The sequence below is a fragment of the Haematobia irritans genome, chromosome 4 (genome assembly GCF_050003625.1).
Source record: "Haematobia irritans isolate KBUSLIRL chromosome 4, ASM5000362v1, whole genome shotgun sequence".
NCBI lineage: Eukaryota > Metazoa > Arthropoda > Insecta > Diptera > Muscidae > Haematobia > Haematobia irritans.
Window position 1 is genome coordinate 76699120 of NC_134400.1, and position 18999 is coordinate 76718118.

At 35.7% G+C, this 18999-nt stretch overlaps 1 protein-coding gene and 1 long non-coding RNA gene across 2 annotated transcripts in view; one reads left to right on the plus strand and one right to left on the minus strand.

Annotated features, from left to right (window-relative positions):
- ICA69 (islet cell autoantigen 1-like protein) overlaps positions 1–18999 on the minus strand; it is a 93918-nt gene that overhangs the window by 26932 nt on the left and 47987 nt on the right. The window lies entirely within an intron of this gene.
- On the plus strand, positions 9693–11358 carry LOC142233309 (uncharacterized). Its single transcript, XR_012721385.1, has 3 exons — positions 9693–9800; positions 10872–10979; positions 11034–11358. It is a non-coding gene; the product is annotated as an uncharacterized LOC142233309 (long non-coding RNA).

The following is an 18999-nucleotide window of genomic DNA, read 5'->3' on the forward strand; positions in this document are numbered from 1 at the left end:
TCATATTTTCTTTTATTTCAAATAAAACTAAATAATATTTTTGTGGCGCAATATATACATTTTTTATTGAACATTATTGCCAATATCAATTAATAATTTAATTGAATCAATCAAATAGTTGATTGACTTTTGTCGCGAAATTAATTAAAATTTTAATTGATTCAATTAAAACTGTGATTCAATTTTATGTCAAAACCCAATCACTATTTTAATTGATTCAATCACACAATTAATTGATTCGTGACAATATTCAATTACATTTTTAATTGAAAATCGTGTTGGTTTAACAGGGGAACAGTGGTTCTTTTGATTAAGAACTAAATATCGTTTTTAAGGTATGATCCAAATGACGATATATCCAAAACTACTTGAAAAAATGAAAAGCAATGTAAGTACGGCTTAAAGAGAATATTGTTTTCTAGTTTCGGCTTGTTTTTAAATTTAATATGGTGAACCATTTTCAAGTTATTCCAATATATGTAGCGATAGTGCCTTAATTTTGAACATAACGGTATATCTCGAAAAGTCGAGCTGATAGAAAAAAAACCAAGTGCAGATTTGGATTCAGCGACCTTGAATTACTAAGAATTTGCTATAAATTTCAAATCAACACAAAAAATTTTCAATTTTGTTCCCCTGTGTTTTCAAACAAACTGGGTGATTGATACTATAATTTTCGTGATTGAAGACATTTCAATTAAGAAAATGATTGAATCAGGAATTTTCGTGATTGAAATCAAAATTTTTTTTGTGTGTACGTAAATATTGGAAAATGTTAACTAATATTCTTATATTAGTTAACATTATCCAATATTTACTTACACACAATTTTTTTTTTTATTTCAATCACGAAAATTCCTGATTCAATCATTTTCTTAATTGAAATTCTTCGTAATTTCTACGAAAATCAAATAGAAATGTATTTGGCGCTATACACTGAAAAAACAGTGAACCCACCAGGAAGATAACTTTCGGTTAATTTTAGAAAATTTTGAATATTTGTAGAAAATTTTAACTAAACAGTATTACAAACGTTGGCATCACGCCGATGTCATAAAAATAAGTAAATATTTTTCGACAAATTCAAGAAAATTTATTAGACATAACTAAGTTTTTTCACTTGTTAAAGAAAATTTTGTAGTTTGAAGGAAAAACTTGGAGTTCAAAATTGCAAGAATGTCTTTAGTGACATACGAAGTTCATGATGGACGCCTTTTTGGTAAAATTTACAAATTTAAAGAAATTCTGAACTATTTTGTGGAATACACGAATTTAGTTAATCTTTATGCTTCATTTGAGTATATTTTTTCCTCGATTTTAGTTAATTTAACTAACGTAAACAAAAAATTATTAAAGTAAAGGCAACTTTCTCCAAACATAATAATTCCATGAACTATGATAAAGTTAAATTGGCTTTAGTGAAATAGAGAGTTCACTTTTTTTGAGTGTACCAAGTTCATTCATTTTAACTTAATGAAGGGGTCACTTTTTTCTGGGTGTATATGACAATATAACCCTTTATATGGACCCAAAAAATTTGATGGATTTGAGATGGTACCAAAAATGTGGGTCAACACAATGGTGAAGGGTATAATACAGTCGGCCCGCCCAACTATCGACTTTTCATACTTCTTTATGGTACATTTCGACATTTTTCTATGATAGGCTTCCATAGCCTCACATAATTAGTTTTGATTTTCTTTTTATGATGGATATGTCTCTTTTTAATCAATTGCGAAAATAATAAAATTCAAAATTTAATTTCATTGGAAAATATCAACAAAATCCTGAAAAGAAAACGATAATAAGTAAAAATTTTAATCGTCCTGTAAATTATATAACACAATATATGTAGTAATTTTGCGATGCCGACATAAATTGTTCTTTTACTAAACCAATGCCGTTATTCCTTCACATTTGCACCTGTTAGTTCCGCCGACAAAAGGAAATACTATTTATTTAGAAAAAGGGTGTCCCCATGAGGGGACATTATTGGGCCGATTAAGTATGAAATTCTTCAAAAATCTCCATTACCTGGTAGTACAATTTTAAACTATTTATTGCAATAAGCTTAACAGTTTTATCTACACGCAATCGAGATATTATATGCGAAGAAGTATAGATTTTAGATCATTTTCGTAAAGTACTTTCAATAGTTTTATGTGCACCAAATAAAACTATTGAAAGTACTTTACGAAAATTATCCGAATAATAACAAGAATTTAACGCACTGAATATGACACTTGCTTATCAAATGCGACCAAGTGCCAAGTAGGTCATACTTATTTGACTTTAAACAGGTGTCCCTTTATTGGGCCAGAGGGCGATAATGGGTTAAAGCTGAAGAAGTAATCAGGAAATGACCTGTCCACTCCAACTTAATATTCCACCGCGGTAATTTGTCCTCGCTTCCTTATGATCCAGATGGACCATAAACCAATCCTACATACAAAAAATTGTCATCGAATTGATTCAATTAATTATTTAATCAAATTCGAACACAAACCAATTAAAAAAATGATTGATATTTGTTACGCTTCCAATTAAAATATTCAATTAATTTGTTAGTCATTTCGGAAATAATCTTCAATTACACACATGATTGAAAAAATTTCCGTCCCCAATTATACATGTGATTGATTCAATCACCTTTGTGATTGAAATTGAATAGTTTTGAGCAATGGAGAGAAAGAGCGAAAAGAGAACAAGAGAATGTGTATATATTCAACAACACGTGATTGAGAGATCAGTCTGTGGAAGTAACTTGTAACGAACGGTTGGGTTTTTGTTTTTCGCGTAAATTGAAAAACATGAGTTGCGACATTCTGTCTGCTGCGTTCGAAATGTGTGCATAGATATTTTGAATACAATAACAAGGACTGAAAAAATATATGACAGAATGCATTTGGAATTACCTGAGTTTGTGTTTTGCGGTATTGTTAAAATGGAACACAATCTAAATTTATTGAAGGTAAGCAATTATACTAACGGACAAAAATAATATATATTTTTTATGAAAATATAAAACTAATTTCTTTTAGTGAGCATTTTTATTTCGTCAAATTGGTCAACCAATTACCTCCACCATTTTAATCAAAAATCATGTAGTATACAGAATATTTGTGCAATCAAAAGGTGAGTACCGTATTAATGTTTTAAAATTGTAGCATTTTCACGCCTAATTTTCTAAAAAGCAAGAGCGTTGGAAGATTTACCTCCATACGCCTTTTTATGCTAAAAGACAACAACGGCAAAAGAAGATTAGAACTGTGGAACCTGGAACTAAGAATTCAACTTGATTTTCTATGCACGTACACCCAGAAAAAAGTGACGCCTTCTTTAAGTTAATATGAACTCATTGTGAAGAAAGTTGAACTTCGTATAGCGCCAAAGACATTTTTATTTGTTTGAACGATGTGATTTTCGTAAAAATTAGGTAGAATGCGTTCCATATATTAGTTAACATTTTACTATATTTATGTACCACTATACTACAGTATGAAACAAGTATAAACGGCCGTAAGTTCGGCCAGGCCGAATCTTATGTACCCTCCACCATGGATTGCGTAGAAACTTCTACGAAAGACTGTCATCCACAATCGAATTACTTGGGTTGTGGTATCTTAAATCGTTTTCTAAATTGTGAGTTAGTCCATACATTAGACAAAAAAAATATGTGTAAGTAAGTCTACAAATAATTACGAATCGATATGGACTTTTGCACGGTACGTAGGGAGCCAGAATTGAAATATGGGGGTCGCTTATATTGGGGCTATATACAATTATTGATATGGACCAATTTTTGTGTGATTGGGGATCGATTTATCTGAGGGCTATATATAACTATAGACCGATATGGACCTAGTTAGGCATGGTTGTCAACGGCCATATACTAGCACAATTTCAACTGACTCGGAAGAAATTTGCTTCTCCAAGAGGCTCCAAAACCAAATCTCGGGATCGGTTTATATGGGGGCTATATATAATTGTGGACTGATATGGACCACTTTTGGCATGGTTGTTAAATATCATATACTACCACCACGTACAAAATTTCAACCAGATCGGATGAATTTTGCTTCTCCAAAAGGCACCGGAGGTCAAATCTGGGGATCGGTTTATATGGGTGCTATATATAATTATGGACTGACATGAACCAATTCCTGCATGGTTGTTGGATACCATATACTAACATCACGTACCAAATTTCAACCGAATCGGATGAATTTTGCTCTTCCAAGGGGCTCCGGAGGTCAAATCGGGGGATCGGTTTATATGGGGCTATATATAATTATGGACCGATTTCGACCAATTTTTGCATGGGAGTTTGAGGCTATATACTACCACCATGTACCAAATTTCAGCCGAATCGGATGAAATTTGCTTCTATTAGAGGCCTCGCACGCCAAATCGGGGGATCGGTTTATATGGGGGCTATATATAATTATGGACCGATGTGGACCAATTTTTGCATGGTTATTAGAGACCATATACTAACACCATGTACCAAATTTCAACCGGATCGGATGAAATTTGCTTCTCTTAGAGGCCTCGCAAGCCAAATCGGGGGATCGGTTTATATGGGGGCTATATATGATTATGGACCGATGTGGGCCAATTTTTGCATGGTTGTTAGAGACCATATACTAACACCATGTACCAAATTTCAGCCGGATCGGATGAAATTTGCTTCTCTTAGAGGCCTCGCAAGCCAAATTTGGGGGCCCGTTTATATGGGGGCTATATATAATTATGGACCGATGTGGACCAATTTTTGCATGGTTGTTAGAGACCATATACTAACACCATGTACCAAATTTCAGCCGGATCGGATGAAATTTGCTTCTCTTAGAGGCCTCGCAAGCCAAATTTGGGGGTCCGTTTATATGGGGGCTATACGTAAAAGTGGACCGATATGGCCCATTTGCAATACCATCCGACCTACATCAATAACTACTTGTGCCAAGTTTCAAGTCGATAGCTTGTTTCGTTCGGAAGTTAGCGTGATTTCAACAGACGGACGGACGGACGGACGGACGGACGGACGGACATGCTCAGATCTAGAGGTGTGCGCGTGACACGAAATTTTCGTGACACGCGTGATTCACGCGTGAGTCACGTGATTCGTGAATGAAATTTTGACCAAATCACGTGAATGTGCGTGAATGGGACTGAACAAAAATGTGTCGTGCGTGATCGTGCGTGAACATCAAATTCTGTTCGTGAATGTGCGTGAGTAAATTTTTTTCAAAATCACGCTCACGACAAAATTCACGCTCACGAAGAAATTCACGTTCACGAAGAAATTCACATTCACGAAAACTTCACACTCACGATGACATTCACGTTCACGAAAAATTCACGCTCACGAGAAAATTCACGCTCACGAAGAAACTCACATTCACGAAAAATTCACGCTCACGATGAAATTCACGTTCTTCTTGTGCAAAATGTTAAGCAAAGTGGGGTAAAACTCTGGCTTCTGGGGCCATATAAGTTCATATCGGGCGAAAGCTATATATGGGAGCTATATCTAAATCTGAACCAATTCTACTCCCTATGCAAAATTTCAACTAAATCGGAGCAAAAAATTGGCCTCTGTGGGAAAATAAGTGTAAATCGGGCGAAAGCTATATATGGGAGCTATATCTAAATCTGAACCGATTTGGCTGATATTTGGCAAGTTTTTCGAGACTCATAAAATATTCGGATGTACGGAATTTGAGGAAGATCGGTTGATATACACGCCAATTATGACCAGATCGGTGAAAAATACATATGGCAGCTATATCTAAATCTGAACCGATTTTTTCCAAAATCAGTAGGGATCGTCTTTGAGCCGAAACAGGACCCTATACCAAATTTTAGGACAATCGGACTAAAACTGCGAGCTGTACTTTGCACACAAAAATACACCAACAGACAGACAGACGGACATCGCTAAATCGACTCAGAATTTAATTCTAAGACGATCGGTATACTAAACGATGGGTCTCAGACTTTTCCTTCTTGGCGTTACATACAAATGCACAAACTTATTATACCCTGTACCACAGTAGTGGTGAAGGGTATAATAATGATTGAACATTTTTACATTTTTAAATTGAAAACATACTTCCAAATAAAAAATTAATAATTTTCGGAAATAATTGGTTTCTTCATTGGTTCATTAAATTTTGGCTTAGATGTAAAAAAAATAATTCTATATAGTATAATTATATTCTATATAGTATAATTATTCTATATAGTATAATATACATAATTATATGTAATTATAATATAATAAAAAATAAAATAAGTAAACAATAACACTATAAATCATTGATTGCCTCAATTAAAAATTAATTAAGTTTTTCGGTCAAAATCAATTCAAATTTTAATTGAATTTATATTTTGATTTGATTAAAATGTTAATTGTATCTGTTAATTTTTTAATTGAGTACGTTTTCAACTTCAGATTTTTAATTAGAAATATTTTGGCGAATTTGTGTGGGTAGCTCATTTGTATCACGAGCGAGAGTGAGTAAGTTTTTAAGTTCGTACTCATTCATGAATTACATTTTTTCGTTTGTTTTGTAAGTATAATAGTCGTGAACGTGCGTGAGTTGCATTTTACATCGTGAGCGTGCGTGAATAGTTTTTTTATGAATCGTGAGTGTGTGGAAGTACGTTTCATTGTTCGTGAACGCGCGTGAGTAGTTTTTTTTCGAATAGTGAGTGTGCGTGAATAAGTTTGTTGTTCGTGAACGTGCGTGAGTTGATATATCCCGTCGTGAGCGTGCGGTAGTCACTATTCTGCAATCGTGAGTGTTTATCTTTGCAGGATTTTGGTTCGTGAACGTAAGTGAGCGTGAATCAATAAAAACCTTCGTGCGTGAATGTTACGAATTCATTCGTGAGCGTGCGTGAGTGTGAGCAATTCCAAAACGGGCGTGCGTGATCGTGCGTGAATGTTACGAATTCATTCGTGAGCGTGCGTGAGTGTGAGCAATTCAAAAACGGGCGTGCGTGATCGTGCGTGAATGTTATGAATTCATTCGTGAGCGTGCGTGAGTGTGAGCAATTCTAAAACAGGCGTGCGTGATCGTGCGTGAATGACATTTTGAATTTGTGAGCGTGCGTGAAAACTCCCTCACGCGCACACCTCTACTCAGATCGACTCAGAATTTCACCACGACCCAGAATATATATACTTTATGGGGTCTTAGAGCAATATTTCGATGTGTTACAAACGGAATGACAAAGTTAATATACCCCCCATCCTATGGTGGAGGGTATAAAAAATTAACTGAATTGAATTCATATATGGATTGATTTTATTGAACTTTTATATTTGTGGTAAACCTTTTACCTTATATAATTATTCAACCGTCGAACTGAACGGACGTGTTTTCTAACAGCGGAGTATTTCATCGTAATAAGTACTTATTACGAATTTCACGTGTGGTGGAAATAATAAGCCACTATGCAGCGAAATTCAAAGTCATCCACTGGGTTGCTAACTTCAGGGCCCAGTGGACGGGTAACGACTGAAGTTATAAATTTGGGCAGCGAACAAGAGTCAGGTCCAATTAGTCGACCTGTAGACGGGTCGACTGGCGGTGACACTTTGGCAAGTCGAACCTTTTCTAAAGTAACGACATCAAAAGGAGGCAATCCCTCTCGAAAGAGATTCAAGGAACGAAGAAATGCTTTGTTTATCCTAAAGAAATTAGGATCAGTCGACCCAAGCACGTTGTCGGCTAAGCAAAGCGATTCCTTAAAATGGGCTCAAGGAATTTTTGAAGCTGGAAAAAGGGAACGATCACCGGATGAGCTGCCATCCTCTAAACGGGATCAAAGATCGTTTGCCTCAGTTGCAAAAGACAGCCTTGTGATGGCTATCATTAATAAAGGAGCATTGGACGGTATGATTCCAAGGCAAAAATATGTAATGTACGTTAGCTAACATTTGTTCATATCGAAGCAACAGCCACTTAAAACAAACAGGACTGTAGCCTTCGTATAGCTCGGATGTAACCAAGATGGTAAAGCAAATATATTTTTTCCTAATGTGACCAAAGAAGACAGTGGGAGCCTTTTAAGTTCCAGCTGCAGTCGGGTGGGAAGTTCGGGTCCCCTTGATCACGATTGGCACAACCCAAAACATAATTAAAATTACTTAAGACTCCCGAGTAAAAATACATTGACCAAAAAAAAAGAAAAAGAAAAAAAATGAAAGTACAGAAACTACTTTAGTGGCCTTGATCCCGCAATCCAAAAAAAAAAGATGCCCCTAATTGTCAGGTAAGAATAAAATGTTTAAAAGTATTAGTTACAAGTGCCAGTAAAACAAAACAAACAAAAAATAGATCTACCGATGTTATTGGACCTAAGCCCTCTCAACCCTTCCCTGCTTTGATCTTGTGAGCCCGTTTTTCCATACTGTTAAGATCCCCAAAACAGATACTATATCTTACATTCCCACTGTTTACATTTCCTCCGTAAGAACTGGAAAACAATCTATATCATGATGTTATAATTTTTTATGATTTTTAATGCATTCGAAACTTTTGACTTCAAATATTTCCAAAAATTCACATTTATTTGGATTTAGCATTTTTTTTTACAAAATTTAAATAATTTGTACAATTTTATTAATCCTTACTCTATTTTTAACATATTTGAAACAAAAAAGTTAAAATGAACCTTTGAAAATATGAAAAAAGCGAGTTATAAAAAATTTAATTAAAAGAACTTCCTGTGTAGTTAAAATAAAGACATCTTATGACGACATTTTTTGGAAGGGGTTTTAAAGTTGTGCTGGGATGTGATGTGCTAAAAAGCATAGAATTTGAAGAAGAAATTAACGATTTTGCCTTATCACAATGGAGTGAATAGTCTAAGTGAATCTGAAACTTAATCGGGTTGCCACTTTAACCTAACCTAACGATTTTGCCTGTCTCAAATCTAGAAGTGTTCCTCTTCAAACGACATAAATTAGGCGGCAACCCTGACGCCAGTCTCCCTAACGCCAACCTCTAATGTCCAAGAGTAAAGATGATTGAGTCGTAAAAAGTTGTAAAAGAGGTAAGTCGTTTAAAGTTGCTCTGCTCTGTCGCGTATTCTAATCGATTTTGTTTTATCGTTTAAAGTACCATCAACCATCGATCGATTATTATTTAAAAATTTTAATTCTACCTTTGCTCCTAATTTTTCGTATTTCTTACAAAAGAATTAATAAACTGAATAAGCTTGAATTCTAATAAAATTGAATCCTTACATAGATTTTTAATCACAAACCTGTGAATGCTAAGGGAGTTACGTTTATGGCAAATATTACATTTATCTATTCGCTTAATGCGAGTACGAGTATCAATAAAACCCTTGTTTATACACAGAAAAAACTGAAGCAAAATAAAAATCAATTATTGGCATAATTGACTGAAAAAATTATATCAAATACGATTTTTATTAAGTCAAATATGAAAATAATTGATTGAATGAAAAACTGGCAAAAATATCAAAATTCCCTGGTAATTGAATTCAAAACACATCAAATACTATGTTCAATTGGACCAAGTGTAAATGTTATTGATTTGAGTATAACGTATAATTACCTGATAAAACTGTTTATGACGTTGCTACGTAACGAAAAATAAATACATAGAAACAATAATATGTCATTTATGTTTAGTATTAAGAAACTTCGTAAGTACATAGTCGAAATTACCCGCAAATAAACCGTGGTATCGGTACCGCGAGTTGAAATGATTACATTAACAACATTTTTGGCGCATCGTATTGTATTTTTCTCGCAGGTAAGTACCTTTATCTAAATACTAGTGTTTTTGGTCAAACGCATTTTTTGTGGAAACTACACTCAAAGAATTCTCTTAGTAAAAATGAACATTTTCATTGTGAGTCTGACGTGTTGGAGGAACTCTTTCTCTCTCAAGCATATTTACGAAATACTGATGTACGTTCACGCAAACAGAACTTTTGAAGACGGTTAACGATTCACAACAATTTTTAGACTCACGAGAATTCTCGTGACTTCGATTATTAGTCGGGATCACGACGAATCACGAATATTTCACAGCACTAACTTTTTACGATGGCAAGTTAATATAATATATTTAGTATATATTTCATATATTCGTAAAAAATCGTTCGTAAAATTTGCAAAATTCGCAGTAAACTTTAATAAAATATGTAAATGAATTCTTTCGTTGTATAAACTTACACACATCCTGAGTTGGACCATTCTAAAACTTACGAGAAAGCTTTGGAATATACATATAATTACATTCTTTCTATTTATACCCTTCATCACTACTGTGGTACAGGGTATAATAAGTCTGTCTGTGTATGTAACGCCAAGAAGGAAAAGTCTGAGACCCATCGTTTAGTATACCGATAGTCTTAGAATTAAATTCTGAGTCGATTTAGCGATGTCCGTCTGTCTGCCTGTATATGTCATTTTGTGTGCAAAGTACAGCACGCAGTTTAATTTCGATCATCCTCAAATTTGGCACAGAGTTGTACTTTGGCTCAAAGACAATCGCTATTGATTTTGGAAAACATCCGATGTTGTCATAATTGACGTATCACCGATGTGGTCATAATTGACGTATTTATCAACTTATTTTCTAAAAATTTCGGACAGCCACGTGTTTTGGGACTCTCGTAAAATATGCAAAATATTAAATCGGTTCAGATTTAAATATAGTTCCCATATATATCTTTCGTCCGATTTGCACTTATATGACCTCAAAAGCCAGAGTTTTGACCTGATTCGCTTCAAATGTTGCACAAGGAGTGCATTTAATAGTTTCCTTTTTATTTTCTGGTTTATATTGATTTTGCTTTAAAATTTACTTTGGCAAAAGATATTAAAATTGGATGGACATTTTTGGAAAATAAATTTTTAAAAACCAAATTGCCGAACTCTACTTTACTTAAGCAATTCGATGACGGGTATACATCTTCAAATCAAGGTTTGTATTTTTTATAGTCGATACTTATGTAAATAAGCAATCTTATGATTTCAGAATCGAAACAATTTGCAATATTCTGGACTTCCTCCCACACAAAGGGTAAACTCTGATGAAAATGGGTCCAAAATAAAGAAAAAATTTAGTATTTTAGATCCGCAAGAATCTTTTGCATTTATAGGAAGTACGAAGGAAGAAACATCAGCAAAATTAAACGGTGTATACAACCAAAGTTACTAGCTGTCGGCGAACTAATATCAAGTCCATTGTTCTATATTTCGATGGTATTGAATATCCGTTTTTAACAATTCTTGATGCTGTAGATATTTTATTTAAAATATTTTACAATATCCCGAAGAATCAGATATTTCTAATAACTTCATTCAAGACTTTTTTTATGACATGCCTAAAAAGAAAAAATACGAAAAAGTTTCCGTTATAAAAAATGAAATTTTAACATTTGACTTATAATTGTTTAACTTAAATTGTTTCGTTTACCAACACATTATCTGAAACCATTTCAATATTTAACTGCCACTAAACATGTGTATATGAATTATACGTATTTCATATCTATACAAAAATTGTTACAAAAAACTATGTTTATTGTTTTATTCTGAATTATCATTTATAAGTTTTTTTTTATATTTTTAGTGTTATAGATTTAACACAATTATTCATATTGCTTTTTTCTCAAACTCGTCCATATTTTACATAAATTTGTATTATTTTATATTATCCATTTCACTTATATATGTTTGTTAAATAAAACTTAATCTTAATAAAAACAAAAAAAAATCTCAGTGTATATATATTTATAAAAAATTTTTATTTATATATATTTATATTTTATTTATATTTTTATTCTATATACTTAAATCAAATATCATAGTATTTGAATGAAATGGGAACACCAATTACTTTGTCACTTGAACTCAATACAGAAGTAATTGGCTTACAGTACTAAATTGATTACCATCTTATTAAACTTAATTACGATATTAATTGATTTACCGCACAAAATTTAATAAACATTTAACTCAGTTCAATTACGACCGTAATTGAAAAGCAGCATATGATTCAAGTACAAATGTATTTAGATTGATTACTATATCATTTGAATGTCATGCCAAATTCCAATTACGTTTCTACTCAATACAAATACCCCATCATTTGAAAATAATTTTACAACGAAATTACTATTTGGGTAATTGGATTTACAATTTTCGTCATAAGCTGAAAATCAAATAGAAAAATAATTGAATTCACAATTTTTGTATTTGATTCAAATATTCACTTTTTTCTGTGTATATTTTTTCTTGTTTATTATAACAAAATATTGTTCTGTCAAAGTCATAGGGGCCCCATTATACTAATATGCCCAGGGCGTCTAAAAGGTTAAAGACGACCCTGTGGTTACCCGGTTAATCGAATTCAATTACACAAACCGAAACCGGATAATGAAAAAAATTGCCCTTTCTGTTAATCACAAAAACCGGGTTTTCTTAATTTAAATAAAATTTCTATCTACTTCTTATATGTTTCTTCCGAAAATTGAACATTTTGTAAAGAAGTACTGAAGATGAAAAATAACTATGTACTTACAACACGTTTTCACTATGTTGCACAAAATAATACCTTATCTGCGATTTCGAATTTTTTGTAAAACTGAAAACTGTGTCTTCCACCAAAAAAATATTTTCCTCCGTAACGAAATTTTAGTCAAACGAAATTCAATTTTGTAGTATGTTTTTTTAATTTTTAACTAAAAAATTATTTCAACAATCAATTTTTATTCAAACTAAAAACACTAACCCCCATTTCCATGCAGTTCCTTACTGCTACGTTAGCTAACGAACTTTTAAACCGATCTATCTACATATCTGTCACCTTGCCTATATATTCCCTATGTCAGTTAAGAACTTAACTGCTGAAATTGTTTCAGTTAAAGTTAACTGGAGAAAAGATATTTGCAATTTATTTTCTGTTAACTGGCAGTTAAAGCCTAACGGAGCTACATAAAAATGGCCGTAAGTCAGTTAAGAAAGTAATTGAAAATAGTTACCTTTTTAATGAAAAATTAAAAAAAAAACACAATTAATGTCATTCAATTAAAAAATTGAAATTTACTAACACAGTGCAACACAAAAAATCACTTAATATCCCAGCCGAAACTACTCGATGAAAGGAGAAAAGTAATTTCTGGATTTTGCTACATTGGTTGCCTTTGGTTTTTATGAGCTTTTAAGCTTTTATCGCCAAATTCGATAATCGTCGAAAATTGAAATTAATTTTAATTGACGTTTAAATAGATTGTCACTTTATACGAGATCATCAAATTGGCTATTTCCGCAACTAGCTGAGACCTTCTGTCTCATTCAACTTTCGATTTTACACTGGTAAGAACTATCAGCGAAAATAAATCCAAATCTTCCAAAGCAATCTTAACCCTGGTGTTTCTTTTCTTTTATATTTTTTTCTAATTGTTCACTGGGAACAACCTGCACTGGGAATCTTTTGGAGTAACAAAGCCGATAGTCATATGTGTCTGCCTGCTTTGTTCCATATTCACCTGCTGTGCTCTCTTCTAGATCGATTGCGATTTCCACACGTCAACATTTGGCTCAGTTCGAACCAGATTCCAGAGTACTGTTCAAAGAATTATTTTCAGAATTTCAATTCCATAAGTTCCAGACCATTGCTCGGAGAACAAGAGGTGAGTTTGCATTTTGTCTTTGTGTCCATAGTTATTCGTGAGGAATGTGCTAAAGAGTGAGACCGGATTATTTTTGCCGTCGGATAGAAAAACACTCTACGAAATTTTAGTTTATTTTGAGTGTTATACCTAAAAAATATACCAAAAATATGCACATGTTGGATATATAATCAATATTGCCTTGGACGTGTTGAAAACTCGAAAGTAAGATAAAAGTGTGGAGATTATTGGAGGAAAGAACTTTGTGCAAAATCTTTACAATATAGGCCATATCATCGGTGAGTCAGAAAGAAAGAAATCTATGGTTTGATACTTGGCTAGATACGTGAATGCAAGATTAGTAAACGTTTACAGGGATATCTTGAAATTGACAATCATCACATATCTTCTTGCATTCGGCTGCCCATATATGCCAATGATTTAAGTTCTGATACATTGCTCTGAGACCATTTTTTTTACAGCATGTATGTATGAATGGTTTTCAGTTACAGTTCATTTCCCCCACCATTTCTTCTGTCTCTAGGTTAGGTTAGGTTAGGTTAAAGTGGCAGCCCGATTAAATTTCAGGCTCACTTAGACTATTCAGTCCATTGTGATACCACATTTAACTAAAAGTACCTATTACATATGGGCACATCTAGTCTTAACCACTGAACCTACTCTATTATTTACTTTTGTGGAACCAACCAGATTGCTCCAAAAACATTAACAAACTGCTTAAGTTAACGTTTTCCAGGTCAGCCAGTAATCTACAGATATATGCTCCTAAAATTCGCTTACGCCTTACACAAAAAGCAGGACACTCACACAAGAGGTGTTTAATTGATCCCTTTTCCACCACATCATGACAGCTTATACAATAGTCATTATACTTCGCACCTATAGTTTTTGCAAATTCGCCTATCAGGCAGCGACCCGTTATAGCAGATATCAGGAGTGCTATCTGACGCCTTGAGAACACTAGCATATCTAGTGTGCGGTTTATGTTTAAATGGGGCCATATTTGCTTGGTGTCGTTACAACCCTTGCAATTTTCCCATCGAATATTGGCCATCATAACAGCCTTCTCACGCAGTAAGAGCTTGCAGGTGACCAGAGGCATACCAACAGATTCTAGTTCCCCTGGAATATGTAAGGTAGTTCCTAGCTTTGCTAACACATCTGCTTCGCAGTTCCCCGGTATGTTCCTATGGCCAGGCACCCATATTAGGTGAATATTGTACTGCTCAGCCATCTCGTTGAGAGATTTGCGGCAGTCTATGGCCGTTTTCGAGTTAAGGAACACAGAGTCCAAGGATTTTATTGCAGGTTGACTGTCTGAGTATATATTAATGCCAATATTTGTTGGAACATTACTTCTCAGCCAATTCACCACCTCTCTTATTGCCAATATTTAAGCCTGAAAAACACTACAGTGATTAGGTAATCTTTTCGCTATTCGAATTTCCAGATCTTTAGAATATACTCCGAACCCCACTTGTCCATTCAATTTAGAGCCATCAGTATAGAAATCTATATATCTTTTATTCCCCGGGGTCTGTGTACACCACGCCTCACTGTTGGGAATTAGAGTTTCAAACGTTTTGTCGAAAAGTGGTTTTGCCAGGGTGTAATCCACTACGTTAGGCACATCTGGCATTACTTTGAGGACCGAACTATGACCGTAACTTTTTTCCGACCACAGCGATAGCTCGCGCAACCGCACAGCCGTTGTTGCAGCTGACTGTTTAGCCAAAATGTCTAAAGGCAATAGATGTAGCATGGCATTAAGGGAGTCTGTTCCTGTCTTACTAAATGCGCCTGAGATACATAAGCTCGCCATACGCTGAACTTTATCTAAACAGTCGGTTTCTTAAGTGCCGGCCACCAGACTACAACACCATATAGCATTATAGGTCTAACTACTGCCGTGTATAGCCAATGCACAATTTTTGGTCTCAGTCCCCACTTTTTCCCTATTGCCTTTTTGCACGAGTACAAAGCTACCGTGGGTTTTCTCGCCCTCTCTTCAATATTAAGTCTAAAATTCAGCTTCCTGTCCAAAATAACGCCAAGGTATTTTGCACACTCACCAAAGGGAATTTCAGAAGTTCGTCTAACAGCCTAAGTATACCTGGTTCAACATTCAGAGTTGTCAGTCCATTTAATATCGAGCTCGGATGGACATTATTGAACGCCCCTTCGATGTCTAGAAACGCCACGATTGTGTATTCTTTGACAGATAGTGGGCTTTCAATAAAGCTGACTAGTTCATGCAATGCGGTCTCAGTAGACCTGCCCTTCGAGTATGCATGCTGTCGTTTCGAGAGCAAACTTGAATCCACGCTAGTTCTAAGATACATATCTATCATCCTCTCCAGGGTCTTAAGTAGGAATGAGGATAAGCTTGAGAAGCTTTTCCCGCTTTAGGTATGAAGACGACTTTTGTTTCTCTCCACTTTTCTGGAATATATGCTAAGTTTACACATCGTTTATATATCACCGTCAACCATGGGATAATTCTTTCAGTCACTGCTTGTAATTCCGCCGGAGTAATTCCATCAGGTCCGGGGGATTTGAATGGTCCAAAGCTATTTAAAGCCCATTTTATTCTAGATTCCGACACAATTTCCTCGATAGGAAATGACCGCTGAGCCTCTGTTATACCGCCAGAACATGGTTCAACCGTCTGATTTCCAGGGAAGTGTGTGTCCAAAAGTACCTCCAACGTCTCCTCATTGGACGTTGTCCAATTTCCCTCCCATGTTTTAATGAAACCTGGAGCGGTGTTAGTGGATGCTAGTACCTTCCGTAGTCTGGAAGCCTCTGGCGTATTATCAATACTGCTACAGTAATCATCCCAAGAGTTTTGTTGCGACCTTCTCAGTTCTCGTTTATATGCTCTCAGATTCATCTTGTAAGTGTCCCAATCCTGCGGAGCTCTTGTGGACTTTGCTTTGTTAAACAGCTTCCTGCAGGATTTCCTCATATTACTTAACTCCGTAGTCCACCATGGCGGCCGATTTTTTCCCCTTGGCTTTCCTCTAGGGCAAGCAGCTTTTAGTGAAATGTTGAAGGCCTTAGTAATCCGCTCCACTGCGTGTTCGATATCTTGCACAGTGCTCATATTTGTCTCCGGCATTTCCGGTATCATCAAATTGAACGATTCCCTATACCTATTCCAATCAGCTTTCCTAACATTTGGCGGAAATATGGTCTTTGAAGTACGAACAGCCAATCTGAAACTGATGTAGCGATGATCTCAGAAGCTATGTTCCCTCAAAACTTGCCACTCAGATATCTTATCATTCAGTTCCGGAGAGGTCAACGTGACGTCCAAAACCTCTTGTCTGTTCCTGGTGACGAAGGTTGGTGTATCTCCCTTATTGCAAACTACCAGGTTAGTATGCAAAATAAACTCTATTAGCGACTCTCCCCTTGCATTAGTATCACTACTTCCCCAAATACTATGATGTGCATTTGCATCGCATCCCATAATGAGTTTTGTCTTTGTTTTTAGTGACTCCTCAACTAAGGTTTTAACGGCACAGGGTGGCATCTCCCTCTCATGTCCCATGTAGACCGAAGATACCCAATATTTGCATGTGGATATCTCTAGACTGGCTACGACAGTGTCTGCATTGCTCAATGAAGGAAGCAGAAACAAGTTTAGTTCGTTTTTAGCAATTATACATGCTCGATTTATATCGTTACCGGTATTATGCAAAAGTTTGAAACCCGGAGTGCTTAATTCACAGATCTTGTTCTTATATATGTATGGTTCTTGAATAAGAACTATATCTATGTCTCCTTTCATCAGGAGAACTTTTAAGGCAGCACAAGCGGTCTTACAATGGTGAAGATTTATCTGGAGGAACCGTAGAACCATCCAAATTTTCAGCCACCGTCACATCAGCCGCTTCAATTGAGTCATCAAGGGCTTCCTCTTCACAGATCTCGGTGACTCTCGCAACAATCCGCGGTTCAGCTTTGGTGAGGCTTGAGCCTGTAGAAACTTCCCGCATATGATTTTCGCCATAGTCTGCAGGTTTTATGTCTCCTTCGGCTTCGCTAGGAGATTTTTTCACTGCTGACTCTACCGGAGGCTTGTCCGTTTCGGAATCCTTTGGCTGATCGCTTTTGTATACCTTCATATGGATATCATGAAAGCCATAACTTACGCGTCCTTGGGTCTGGGCTAGATGTGGCAGCGACTCTATGTTTAATATAAACACCGCATGTCGTCTTGGTCCATCCACCTCATCCAAACGACCAACCTTCCAATTGGCGGTTGGAAGATCTGGGTTTCGTTCTTTTAGTCTCTCTAGTATTGACTCAGGATCAGGAGGGTTTGCCGGTATCCATGCATGTGCTCTAGGTTTAGCCGGTATATCTTTTTTATCGACTAACTCCAAAGCGGCTCCTTCCCAAACTTCACCAATTAGCATCAATGCAGCTTTAAAGCAATCCATAGACCTCTGGTCCGCAAAAGCTATTAACTTATATCGTCCTTGATACCATCCAGCATCTTGCCGTCGAGGACTTGGTCCGGGAAACTTTTTTCGCACCTCTGAGTAGACACCAGACATCGCGTTATCAATTTCCCCCCATTTTTGCCTTGGAATCATACCGTCCAATGCTCCTTTATTAATAATAGCCATCACAAGGCTGTCGTTTGCAACTGAGGCAAACGATCTTTGATCCCGCTTAGAGGATGGCAACTCATCCGGTGATCGTTCCCTTTTTCCAGCTTCAAGAATTCCTTGAGCCCATTTTAAGGAATCGCTTTGCTTAGCCGACAACATGCTTGTGTCGACTGATCCTAATTTCTTTAGGATAAACAAAGCATTTCTTCGTTCCTTGAATCTCTTTCAAGAGGGATTGCCTCCTTTTGATGTCGTCACCTTAGAAAAGGTTCGACTTGCCAAAGTGTCACCGCCAGTCGACCCGTCTACAGGTCGACTAATTGGCCTGACTCTTGGTCGCTGCCCAAATTTATAACTTCAGTCGTTACCCGTCCACTGGGCCCTGAAGTTAGCAACCCAGTGGATGACTTTGAATTTCGCTGCATGGTGGTTTATTATTTCCACCGCACGTGAAATTCGTAATAAGTACTTATTACGATGAAATACTTCGCTATTAGAAAACACGTCCGTTCAGTTCGATGGTTGAATACGTAGGTTGAATCTCTACATATCTACTCAAGAATGATACTACTCAATTAACTCTCTTAGTTCCATTAATAGAAATCCACACCCTCATTATTGTTGACACGATTCCTCCTGCTCCCCTTTAATGTTAACTGCCTTTCTTGAACATAAGTTTCAC